Source organism: Momordica charantia, assembly GCF_013281855.1.
Source record: "Momordica charantia cultivar OHB3-1 chromosome 5 unlocalized genomic scaffold, Mcharantia_2.0 BLBB01000005.1, whole genome shotgun sequence".
Lineage (NCBI taxonomy): Eukaryota > Viridiplantae > Streptophyta > Magnoliopsida > Cucurbitales > Cucurbitaceae > Momordica > Momordica charantia.
In genome coordinates, this window is record NW_028275163.1 from 15,663,571 (window position 1) to 15,676,512 (window position 12,942).

The 12,942-nt window shown below is 36.0% G+C and overlaps 1 pseudogene across 1 annotated transcript; it reads right to left on the reverse strand.

Annotated features, from left to right (window-relative positions):
• Window positions 1-3,403: 3,403 nt before the first annotated feature.
• On the reverse strand, window positions 3,404-9,121 carry LOC111024590 (LRR receptor-like serine/threonine-protein kinase EFR; annotated as a pseudogene). The gene is made up of 4 exons (XR_002603371.2): window positions 6,293-9,121; window positions 4,138-6,195; window positions 3,896-3,972; window positions 3,404-3,806 (listed from the first exon to the last, which is right to left on the reverse strand). The product of XR_002603371.2 is annotated as an LRR receptor-like serine/threonine-protein kinase EFR (transcript).
• Window positions 9,122-12,942: the final 3,821 nt, after the last annotated feature.

Here is a 12,942-nt window from a genome sequence, read left to right on the forward strand (position 1 = left end):
AGGTTGGGTACCTTATCCTGGCAACACTATGGATACGGCCCACTCTGTAAAGGTTACAGACGACTCGATCCAGGTCGTTCGTGTGGAGACATGCGAGTCGGGGTATCCTATACAATAAGTTTGTATAAGACCGGACCACGAAATAGCCAATCTTTAGATGTAACGCCGTTGACTAATAGATTGCTATTTCTTAGGATGACCTGACAACTCATTCTCACTCCGGAGTGAGTTATGGACTCCTGCCTGTGAGGGCTGGTTCTTTGATCTGTATGGGTGAGAGTGGCCCGAGTCGCCGACTCAACATTCTCACCATTTTGGGGACGAGACCGAGTTGGGAGTTGGGAACATAACTACACAAGATGGAATTCACTCCTCCCCGACCTTATGGGAGTAGATGAGTGTTCTCTTAAATGCTGACTCCCGGACTTGAACAAGGGGCCCCACCCTCTCATTGGCACGAGAGGGACTTCTGATTATTGGTCGGACCATAACCAGATTGTTCATTATAAGAGCAATGGTATTTAAGGATCAAGATGTAACTCAAGGGTAAAACGGTAATTTGACCCAACTTGAGTTACAAGCACTCATGAAGGATTGACTTGCCATTAATGGTTGTATATCCATAAACACAAAAATATTCTACAGGGAGAAGAGTACAGCTACGGGTCTTTAGTAGAGTGACTCGTAGTTAACGAAAGTTGATGAACTCGGTCAATGAGTTTGATCGATTAATCTCGTATCGTTGGAGCTTCTGATCTGTAGGTCCATTAGATCCCCTTGCTAGCTCATAATGGGTAAAACGAGGATCAAGTTTTTGGAAGAATTTGAACTGTTCAAATTGCTCAAGGGAATATATGTATATTGATACATTATAATATATAACTAATTCTAAATTAAAACTATGTATTATGAGAGATATTATTTGAATGAGATTTAAATAAAAATTAATATGAATAAGATTCATATTAAAACTATAGGTTAAAAATAATGTGCATAAGATGTACATTATGACTATAGGTTATACGAGAGAAATGTTATTGAATATGATTCTATTTTTGTAATAAATAATTAAGTGTTAATTATTTATTTGATTTATATATATATATATATATATTAATTATAATTAATATTTAACTGGGGAGTGGGCAGTTTAATGATGTAGGGTAACTTCCCACGTCATGTGGTTGGTTTTCTTCTGCAGATGAGTTCTGCTGAAAAAATCCCAAGCAATTCTCTCAAGCACTCTCTTTTTCATTCCCTATAGATCCATATCGAACGCTCTCACAAGCGAGTTCTCAGTACCTAGAGGATAGCACGAAAGGTCTATTGGTGGTACGGTGTTCGTTGGTTTAATCAATTGAAAAAGTGTTCTTCAAAGGTAAGGGAAACATTTCTTTTCCCCTGTATTTCATCCTTTTCAATTATGTGGTTTTGTTCTTGAAAATTCATGAACTCAATCTGTTTTCCGCTGCGGGATTCACATCCCATCAGAGTAGGGGGTAATATCTTTCCACTCCGCAAAGTTAGGGCTTTACATTGCTCCTTGCCATCCCTCATTGGAAGCTCCGTATCATTTGGAAATGCTCCAAACGGTCTATTTTTAAACTTTGTGGCTAACTGTTCCATCTAAATTTCTAAGTTACGTAGAGATGCAGCCTGACTTTGCTATATATGCTTTAAGCATGCTCTCAAAGGAAGTGGTTGTTCTTTCTGCGTGCCTTTCAATCGATGGCTGACCTCGATTCGCAAAACATAGCGAGTAATTTCCGTTCTGCTGATATGTTGGGGCCTTAAACACTCCAACATTGTTCCCTCCTTGATTTCCACTCCTACTAAAGTTTGGATGATTTTCTCCACCCTTGATTGAAGGTATTGGAATGGATTATTTCGATTTTTTGGTGAATTTCCCAGGTAATAAATTGATGCTGGATTTACAAGATATTCATCAAAATGATGTTCTCCTTCGCAATTGGAACAAGAGATCCCTTAAATGTGGTTCATATTTGCCTTAGTAGTAGATGCTCTAAATGTAGCTTGATGCGACATGCTCTTTCATTATTAAGTCTGTTATAGTCTCAATCTTTGAGTTAATTTTTGAGAAAGCATCCATCTCATTGAATCAGTTGGTGCCTTTTCCTTGAATATCTCGCGAATTAGACCACTTCAAAATGTCAAATGCCTCAACATGAGGTTTTGCCAGAAGCGCTCAATTGGTAGATGTTGTAAGTCTCTATCTCGATACATCTTGGAATTCCATGGTGTCGGCACTTTTGTAGCAATCTTTTAAATCGCTCTTAGAATTCACTAACAGATTCCCTAACAAATTGTTGCTGCTAGATCGTTCCAACTTGTGATTGACTCCAATGATAAGGAGTTCAGGAGTTCAGCCATGTTCGTGCTTTGTCTCTAAGTGCATAGGTGAACAATTTTAGTCGCAATGCCTTTTTAGTCACTTCTTCAACCTTGAACGAGTCACACACCTCCATGAAGGATCTCAAATGCAACTATGGGTCCTCAGATGAATGACCGTGAAATTGCCCAATTGTTTGCAGCATATGAAACATTACAGGCTTTAGCTCAAATCTATCTGCTTCGATTCTAGGCTCCGTGATGACTAGGTTAAAATGGCTAAGCGGGTGGTTAAATTTAATGAATACCAACTTGGGATGAATTTTATGCGGGTGGTTAAATTTTAACACCCATTTTAAAAAATGTCAATTTATTTTTAATTTTGTAAAAATGGCTAAATGATATTTTTATAATTTTACAACATTTAGAGTTCTTCACACAGTGGCATTTCTATGTTTTTTTTATTTTTCTTATATTTTACCACCCTAACAAACTTTGTTTTCAATTCAAATTTTATTTCCTACCTTTAAGGGATTTTAACTTTATTATTTTAATTCTTTTCTTTGGAATTTCAGTTAATTTAAACGTATTGTCATTGTCATTGTTTCACAGTCTCCCATCTGTTCTATCATTCTATTGTATCTTCCTCTTCAAAACTCATTCTTCACTCTTTGCAACAATTGATTGTGTATTGATTATGTAGTAATCACAATTCTATACGGTGGTATGTGAAGTGGAAAAAATGGGTACAACAATTTCAACATCTCTCATATTACAATTCAAAACACATAAATATCACCATGCAACTCAAATTGTCAAAATTAAAACGTCAATATATGTATCTACTAATAATTCAACAATTAACAAAACATGGAAGTCAATAGATGTATATATCAATTCAAGAAATAACCAAATACGAAAGTCAATACATGTAAGTATTACTGTACAACTAAAATATCATAAATAGGCCAAATAGAGCATAACTCAGCGGTAATTGACATATATTTCAAACAAATAAGTTATGAGCTCGATCTCCCATCCCCACATGTTGTACTAATATAATATATATATATATATATATATCATAAATAGAAATCTAGTACATGTATATCTCAATAATTATCTCACTAACAACATGCACGCTTCCTCAACTATCTTGAGACCCTCTCCTTTAATTTTCCCGAAACATAAAAGTAGAATTAGCTAAGTGAATCTAATTTGTAAATATTACTATCCAACACAAATATTCCTCGAGTTCTTACCTTCTTGGTAGGTTCCTTACATGAACCCAAATTTCGTTTAGGGTCAATTTTAGTATGTTTTGTCTTACCTCCGAACTAAGTATCCCCACCCCTCTTTTTGCTGGTCTCCTTCAATTTTTTACCTTTCTTTCTCCGGACTACATCACATTCTCCATTATTCATCACAGTCTCTGCTTCGGTGCTTGATGATTTAATCTATATATATATAAATTAGATAAGACATCTATGTCAAGATTTTTTAAAAAACAAAAAAGACATATATAAACTAACTATTGCATTTATACCTCTTCTTCCCTGTCTGTGTGATTGTGCACGATTTCGTTCAATTTAACATCGAGATCTTCCTCCTCTAACTTTTACCCTGAATACAAATTCTAATTTTGTTGGAGTTAAAGCAAATATACTACTCATATTTGATTATTAACAACACAGTCATGCGGTGAGTCCCACATCTATATATTTTTTAAAAATTCAGGAACACAAAAAAATATATATTTTGTATGCAAAATAAGAACAAATATTTTACGTTACTCAGATAGGTGGAAGACGACAGCTGGGCAGTCGATCGAAAACAGATCGGAGTGGTGGACAACAGGCCGGTACTGGTCTGTGGTGGGACACCCGGATCTGGGTCGGACTGGGCGGCGTGCGGCTGCAGGATATTGGGACGGGACGTGTAGGCAAGCGGCTGCGGGAGCAGCGACTTTGGCTGGATCTGGGTTGGGACTGAACGCGGATGCGAGTGGCTGCGGGAATCCACGTTGGAGACGGGAGGCCGACGGAGGAGGGGCGACAGAGGCACTATTCTTGTAGATAAGTGGGGGCGGAGGCGATGAAGATGAAGGTGAAGGTGAAGATGGGAGGAGGGGCGGCACTGTAGCTGGGTGGTGTGGGGCGCGTGAAGTCAAGGAAGTAGGAGAAGACCTCAAACCCTGATTTTTTTAATTGAGTAATTGAATTTTCAAATTTAGTTAAAAATAAATATATTTTGGTTCTTGTGATCTAGTAAATTTCAAAATTCATGTCAACATTTATAACCAGTTAAATCTACTTTCAATTTTAAATTAGTTATAAGTTAATGATTATCAATTTTAAATTAATTTTAAGTTAATTATTTTAATTTCATTCATTTTTTATTTTTGTCAAATCGAACGTAGCTCAGTACTAATTGGTACATACAAAGAGGTGAGTTCGAATTCCCTCCCTTACTCAAAAAAAAAAAATCATTCATTTTTTATTACATATAGTTTATTCCAATCCGATGTTTTTGCTATTCGTTAAAAATCCTAAATTTCTAAATTATACATATATATCTAATTTGTAAATTGCTAAAATTATACAAATATATGTAATTGGTTACAAAGTATATTTGTCCAAAAATTATTTCATTAATTATAAAAAAATCAATGAGTGGTTATTATAATATTTCATAGATTTCATAATTTTTTAAAAGTGTTCTTAATTTTAATTCCTGCCGTTGCCCTCATCCATCAACTCATTCATAATTCCGTATGGCTCATCTTCTTTCACTTTTTCTGCTCTCTCACTGTCTCCATCCCACTCCCAGCCCATACTTTTCTTCCTCTACTGTATCTATATTTCCCAATCCACACGGCAACTCCAATGTTTTTTGTTAGGTAGCACAAACATTACACATTATTACCATCTAACAACCATACAGTTAAGTAAATCATGCTAATTAAAGTATACTAAGCATTGAATTTTTCACGGAAAAAGAAATACAGAGCATTGAACATGCGGTGTGAAATATAGTATAATATTAAATAACATGGTTGGTCTGTTTCTTGAAATGTCTCTTGAAACGTGCGGTGTGAAATATAGTATACTATTAAATAACAGGGTTGGTCTGTTTCTTGAAATGTCTCTTGAAACGTGAGGACTATACTTGTAGATTTTTCAGTGGAAAAAATTCGACTCCTATATGAATATTTCACCACTAAGAGATGTAAAAAGAGAGACTTTTTTTATAAAATTCAATGAGTTGTCAATTTTTCAAATATGGTGAGGACAAGATTTGGTCCTTAACATTGAGGAGCCAAATATTTTCGTTTTTGAGTAAGAATATGTCGCTTGGTAGCCAAATATAGTCACTCGCCGCTCAAGCTTGCTGAAGTACAAGTATCTGTTGAACCTGTGGTTTGTCTTCTTTAAATTTTGAGATAGGAGCTTCGGATTGTTTGCAATTCATTAACAACAACATCCATAGATTTTCTCTCTCTAGGTGTTCTTGAGGAGCAAATCAAGCCAATTCTCATGGCTGAGATTAGACATTCTTCCATCCATCTTGGTACAACATTTCTACAATCTTCCTTACTCATTATCATTATTTCTTGCATCATGTATTCATTATCTTCTTCTTGTTGCTATACTTCTTCATATAACAGGTAAGGGTCGACTATGTTCAAAGCATCATCAAGCAATGCCACTTCTGCGAACATATGAATATCCACACCATCACCAAATGTGTCATCAGTAGGCCTTCTTCCAATAATCATTTCCAACAGCAGTATACCAAAACTAAAGATATCTCCTTCCGTGGAAACTCTACTACCAGTACCATACTCTGCAAAATACCATTCACATCATACCAACAACAGATCAAGATCTAACAGTTTGATATGCTATTGAAAGATGGTAGAGTTTAGATGAAAGAGAAATACCTGGTGCGATGTATCCGATTGAACCTTTCAACACAAGTGACATCGTTTGAGTGAAAGAGGATTGATTTTTTCCTTCCAACATGAATCTGGCCAACCCAAAGTCTCCAACATGGGCCACCATATCATCGTCAAGCAATACATTGCTAGGCTTTAGATCACAATGCACAATAGACGTTTCACAATGATTATGGAGATAATCTAATGCATTAGCAATATCAATGGCAATATCCAATCTCTGGATAAGACTCAACCTTCTTCGATTGCGTTCATGATTTGCAATGTGAAGCCAAGAATCCAAATTTCCGCTGGACATGAAGGGAAAGACTAAAGCTTTGAATTCATTGCCTTGTACATCAATACTAGAGCATGAAGTTATGATCTTAAGAAGATTTCAATGTCGTACACTCATGAGAGCTTTGCATTCATCCACAAAACTCTTGGAAGCACCGTGTTGTTGAAGGTTTAGAACCTTAATGGCCACGATCAACCCATCATTTGAAAAAACACCTTTATATACAGAACCAAAGTTACCTGAACCAATCAAATTGTCCACAGAGAATCCATTGGTTGATTTGCTGAGTTCTAAGTAAGAAATTTGGGGTAGAAAACCCTTGGTGGAAGATGAAGTTGAAGTTTTCTTCCTCGACTTCATGAGCACAAAACACACAAAAGTTATGCTCAAAAGAACAACGGTAAATGTGACTATGGAAACTATGGGGATGAACACCTTTGGTGCTAGGAAGTTGTTGGATGACTGAGTTTGGTTAGGTGGGCACTGAGGTAACTGTAATTCTTGTAAACCGTCACATAGATTATTATTCCCAATGATAGAAAACATGGTCGAATTGGAGAAAACCCCTTGTTTGGGCACTTTTCCCTCAAAGTTATTATAAGATAGATTGAGATACTTGAGCGAGAGAAGGTTGCAAAGAAATTGAGGAATCTGCCCAGACAAGTTGTTCCTTGAGAGATTTAATTCTTCTAGCCTTTCAAGGCATTCAAAGATTGAGGAAAAAATCCCTCGAATCGATTACCTCCAAGATACAGACGCTCCATGCTAATACATTTACCAAGGTTGCTGGGAATATTACCTGATAATTTGTTATCTGATACATCCAAAAATGCTAGATTAACCAACTGACCCACTTCATTTGGCAATGGACCAGAAAGTGAGTTATTATTCAAGGCCAAAGAGATTGAAATGGAAGAGAGACCAATAACTTTGTTGGGTATGGAACCGCTTAGGTTGTTATGAGATAGATCAAGAGCTAGCAAGCTTTTGCATTGTCCTAAACTTGGTGCTATACTTCCCTCCAGTTTGTTACGGTCTATGAAAAGTTTAGTGAGCAAAGACAAGTTACCAATGGAGGATGGAATTGGTCCAGTTAACTTGTTATCGTTCAAGTATAGAACCCCCAACGTCTGAAGCTTCCCAATATTGGGAGGGATACTGCCATTCACATAGTTATATTCCATCCCAAGAATCTGCAAGTTAATCAGGTTTTCGATCTCAATCGGGATGCTTCCACTTAACACATTTTCGCCTAAAGTTAGCCTTTTCAGCTGGTCTGAGAGGTTCCCAATAGATGGAGGCAATGGTCCTCCAAGATCATTATGGCTTAGACCCAGGTCCTGTAAACCAGTACAATTAGCCAAGAAATTGATAAAATTTAAGTCACCAATTTTTCCATTTCCAAGATTGTTGTCTTCAAAATTGAGCGCTTCCAACTCTCTTAAGCTCCCTAGGTTATTGGGTAGAATCCCAGTGAGACTATTCACAGAGATATCTAATATCTGAAGACGGGAGATGTTAGCAAAGGACGTGGGAATTGGCCCACTGAAGTTGTTGATACCAGCTAAAAAGAACTGAAGATTGGGAAGGTTGGATCCAATATTTGGTGGTAGGAGTCCTTGGAGTCCATTTTGAGTAAGCGACAAATCAATGAGAGAAGTATATTATAAATTGAAGGCGGCATTGTTCCTGTCAAATAGTTCCGATCGATAGAGAACTTTTGTAATCTAGAAAGGTAGCCTAGTTCATTGAGAATGTTTCCCTGAAAATTGTTATACGAGAAACTCATACGAAATATAGAAGTAAAGTTTCCTATCCAAGTTGGAATAGTTCCAGTCAGATTATTACCGCCAAACCTGAGTTGTTCCAACATGGTTAACGTGGAGAGCTGGTGTGGAATTTGACCTACCAACCCATTGACAGTAAGGTCTAGAACAAGTAGTTTTGTGCAATGACTTATATTCGTCGGAATCTCACCATCAAAATCATTATGGGACAAATTGAGATGACGCAGTTGTAGTAGCCGACCAAACTCTTGAGGAATCTGACTGTAGAAGTTGTTGTCTCCAAATCTGATTTCTGTGAGATAAGTTAGATTTCCCAAAGAAGGCGGTATGGAACCACCCAGACTTTGAGCTTCCAAATCCAAAACCACAACTCTTCCGATGGTGGAATTGCAAATAACACCAATCCAGTCACAGAAATGCATGGAATCGTTCCAAGAACTCATGATTTTGAGTGGATCTTTGAGTACTTTTCTTTTCAAGTCGAGTAGAGCAAAGAGATCCACTTCGTTGGCAGAAGTTGGAACACAAGCAAAGATCATGAACATCAAAAGGATATCATAGAGAATCTTATTGGTATTGCAGCAACTGCACCTCATCCTGTTGGAAAAATGCTTGATTGTTAGCTACCAAATTTCTTATCAAGTATGTAAGCTTAATCAATTTGAATCTCTGTGGGGTAAACGGTAGGTTTGAGGTCAAATTTTGAGTGTATATAATCATTACAGTTTGACAGATTTGTGGACAATGATTCAAATATCGGAGACTATTCAAATATCTTGACTTTAAAGTCTAGGCCTAGTGGTGTTGATCATTCTCGCAAATGTGTGGATGGAACTAATCCAATTTTACACTTTTTCTAAGGTGGTTCAATTAATAAATTTAATAAATTTTTTATAAATAATTGACATAAATTTCATGCAAATAATTTTACCAAAGATTTATCCTGTAAATTAAATATGCCATGCAAACACAACAATGACCGATATTCAGAAAATGCATAGCAATCAATTAATTTGACCTCAAGTTAAACAAAATAAATTAAATTAAATTAATTAAAACTATTTATTTTAATAATTAATTACAAAAATTAAATAAGATAACATTAAAACATAATAATAAACAAAGTTTATAATGGTCCAGCCAAACTTTGTCAACTCACTATGCAGCAAAATTTTAATTTTTAGACAATTTATATATATTAGAACTGCATTGAATATATATTTATAAACTAAATTAATTAACAAAGAAAACATCTTTATATAATTTCTCTCCAAGATATTCGTTGTTGTGGTTCGAATAACAAACCAAATTTGTTGGGAACCTTCTTGAAAGAAACTAAAGCCTACGTAACGTTTTTCCTGTTCTTGTTCTTGTTTCTCATTTTTTAGAAACAGACATGTTTGGTAACCAATCTCGTTTGTTGTTTCTACATTTTTAGAAATATTTCCAAAAAAAAGACTAATTTTTGGAAACTATGAAAAGTAGTTTCGTTTTTGCCGTTTCTATTTTTTTATTTTGTGTCGAGGCGCTATCTCAGGTTCAACAATATATTTATCACAATTTTCATAAAACCATCATTGGCTGTGTGGTTTGTACGACCCAAATTGCATAGGGTTTGAACTCCATTGGATTCTAAATAACAATTTTTTGTATCTTTTTTATATTTTATATTTTTTAATCTAAAATGTTTTCAAAATTTATTTTAATCTAAAACTACTGTATTTTCTTAAATAAAAAAATTTCTATTTTTAAAATTAAAAATATTTTAAAATTTTATTCTTTATTTAAACTAATAATTTATACTTTTATATCAGTTTATATTGTAAATTATATTTTTTAATAAACAATAATTTTGTAGTAGGTTCGAATTTCACCCCTACAAATTGTTGTTAAAAAAAATAGAAATAAGAAAAGGAAATAGTTATCAAACATACTTTTGTTTCTATTTCTTTTTTTTTTTCAAGAAACAAGAAATAGAAATGATTATCAAACATATTCCTGTTTCTAATTTAAAAAAATAGATCAGGAAACAAGAAACAAGAAACATGAAACAAGAAACGAGAAATAGGAAACGAGACCGTTACCAAACGAGCCATAAGAAAATCTTAGAAAAAATTACGAAAAATTACAAGAGAATAAATGTTGCCTTTTCAGCTTACTCTAAAGAATCTTATTTATAGAAGCTTGGATATAATCTTTTAATACCTCATATTAGCAATTTTTTATTTTTTGATTCTCATAAATATTTTATCTTAATAAAATATTGATGGTCGAGGGCAAGTGCTATTTATAGAAGAAAATCAATTATTGCAACGGGCTGCAATTATTGATTTCTTACTATTGTCTTCACACTTGTCTCAACATAATTGGATACAATAAAAGAGATAAAAATTAGCCGACAAGACAAGTCCTTGACTGGCATCTTATTTATTTGGAATCTACTTTATAAAAAGCAAAGATAAGCGTGGCCAACAGGGAGCATCTTATCTTTTAAAAAGTAAGAAAAGAAATAAAGTAAAGTGGAAAATTATTACAAACTGACAAATTAAAGAAAGACAGAAAGTGAAAACTGATATGACTGTTTTTGGACTGGAAACTTGCTTCAGAATTTTTGATGAAGTCACCCGGCTTCTTCTGATTTAGCGAGGATTGCGGATTCTGTATATCATCGTATAGGCTTCTCCGGCATCAGATTAGACCTTTCCATTCAGGGTCTTACTCACGGCCTCTCGCCTAAACTGCCCAAGGAACACCTTCGATCTTCGACCAGGGTTGCCTTATGAGATATAGAATCCTCTCAACTGAGTCAATCCTATACGCTAACTACGCTGCCTCATGGTTGGTTACTCTACATCAAAAGCTTGTCATCTACTCCATCTGAATTTCTTCTACAATTCCTTCACAAAAATAGACTGAGATAGTGATTATAAGATCGGAATACAATGATCTTATCCAAAAATGAAATTTAAACAAATTAATTTACATTAATTTACAATAAGAAAAATAAATTAAACTCTTGAGATATCTCGCTTCAGATTCAGCTGAGCTGTGAATCTAGATATGGATCGTTGATGTCGTAGCCTTCGAAGGGATCGAAGTCGTCTTCGTCGTCTTCAACATCATTATTGACAGAGGCGGAAGAATCAACATCCATCTGAAGGTCGTCTGGATCAGAGATTTGAACCGCGACTGTATTGAGAACTGAGTTGAAGTCGACTTGAGATCCGGCTCCAGCTAGTGAGCTCATGACGGTATTTTTGGCTAGAAGGAAACTCTCGTCTTCTTGCCTCGTCATAACTTGAAGATGAACATTTGTCTTGAACCAATTCTTCATCTTTTCAGCTTCTAGGTAGGAATAATCAAATTCTTCCAACCACTTGATGCGTAAAGCTTTGCTCAACGCTTTGAAATTGCCACTGGGTCCTAGCTGGAAATTCCAGCAAAAGATCCATGGTATTTGGAAATACAAAGCAAATCTAAACGTCTTAGAGAGGGGAGACGAGTAAATACTTTGTTGGAAGAGATGGTACGATCTTTGAACTTCGACCGGGAAAATTTCCTCGGAAAGTCCAAAATACGTCCACCAACTTTGAAACCAATTTGGAAAGTGAGATTTGTAAGCTTGCTTACAAAAAGTCACAAACCAAGAGTGGTTGTAGCCTTGAAGCCAGAAAACAACATATCACGCTTTCATGTAGTCGCGATAGTTGTAGGTTTGTGGCTGGAAGGTCCTTGTTAGTTTCTTCCCTACAAACATACCCTGTTTCAAGGAAAAAGGGGTAAGAATTCGGAAGATTCTTAGTTTTGAATAAATGGTCCTGGAAGGATCATTTTTATCTGGAATATGAGTTATTTCTGCTGATTTTGAATCAACTAGAATAAACTCATAAAATTTACGGGTCTTTTGAAGATCCTCCGGCAAAAAGTTAATGCCATGAGGAAATACTTGCTTGCAGACTTCTTGGACCGAAGGTCCGTCAAATTCTGGTTTGATGGTTGAGTCCACCATGGTAGTTTTGGTGAAATAACCATTAATAAGGGGCCTTGGCTGAAAAACTTTTGGCCTGACGATTTGAGAGAATGAGGAAGAATTCCTCGGAACCGTAGTCTTGAAGAGGTGGCTACTGTAGCAGGGCGCCTATTTTTCGTTGTAGTGCTGAAAGGGCGTAAGAACGTACTTGAGGGAATTGGAAGGCTGGAAGGGCCTGATTGAATCGATAAGGTTTTCTGTGAAGAACCTTGTTGACGTCTAGATACAGTCTCAAACTGAATATCCATGGCGTAGTTTTCTGCACTCATCGGAGATGGTACAGATGATTGAGAAATGGGCCTTTTGCCCTTTGAGGTAGCAACTCTTGAAGAGGATGCTACGGCTTGAGGAGAAATGGTGGTTTCATTTCTCGGCGACGGGGGTCGTGGTTGCTTTGCGGCGAGGGCCGCTGAGTGTTTGGTCGTCTTCGGCCGGGAGGAGGTTCTATTAGTGGGAAGAGAGGTCAGGGCTGATTTAGGGGTTTTCAAGAGGTGTTCTCTTGAGAGGTAATCAGCAAGGGAATTTTCACTTCCTTTTATAG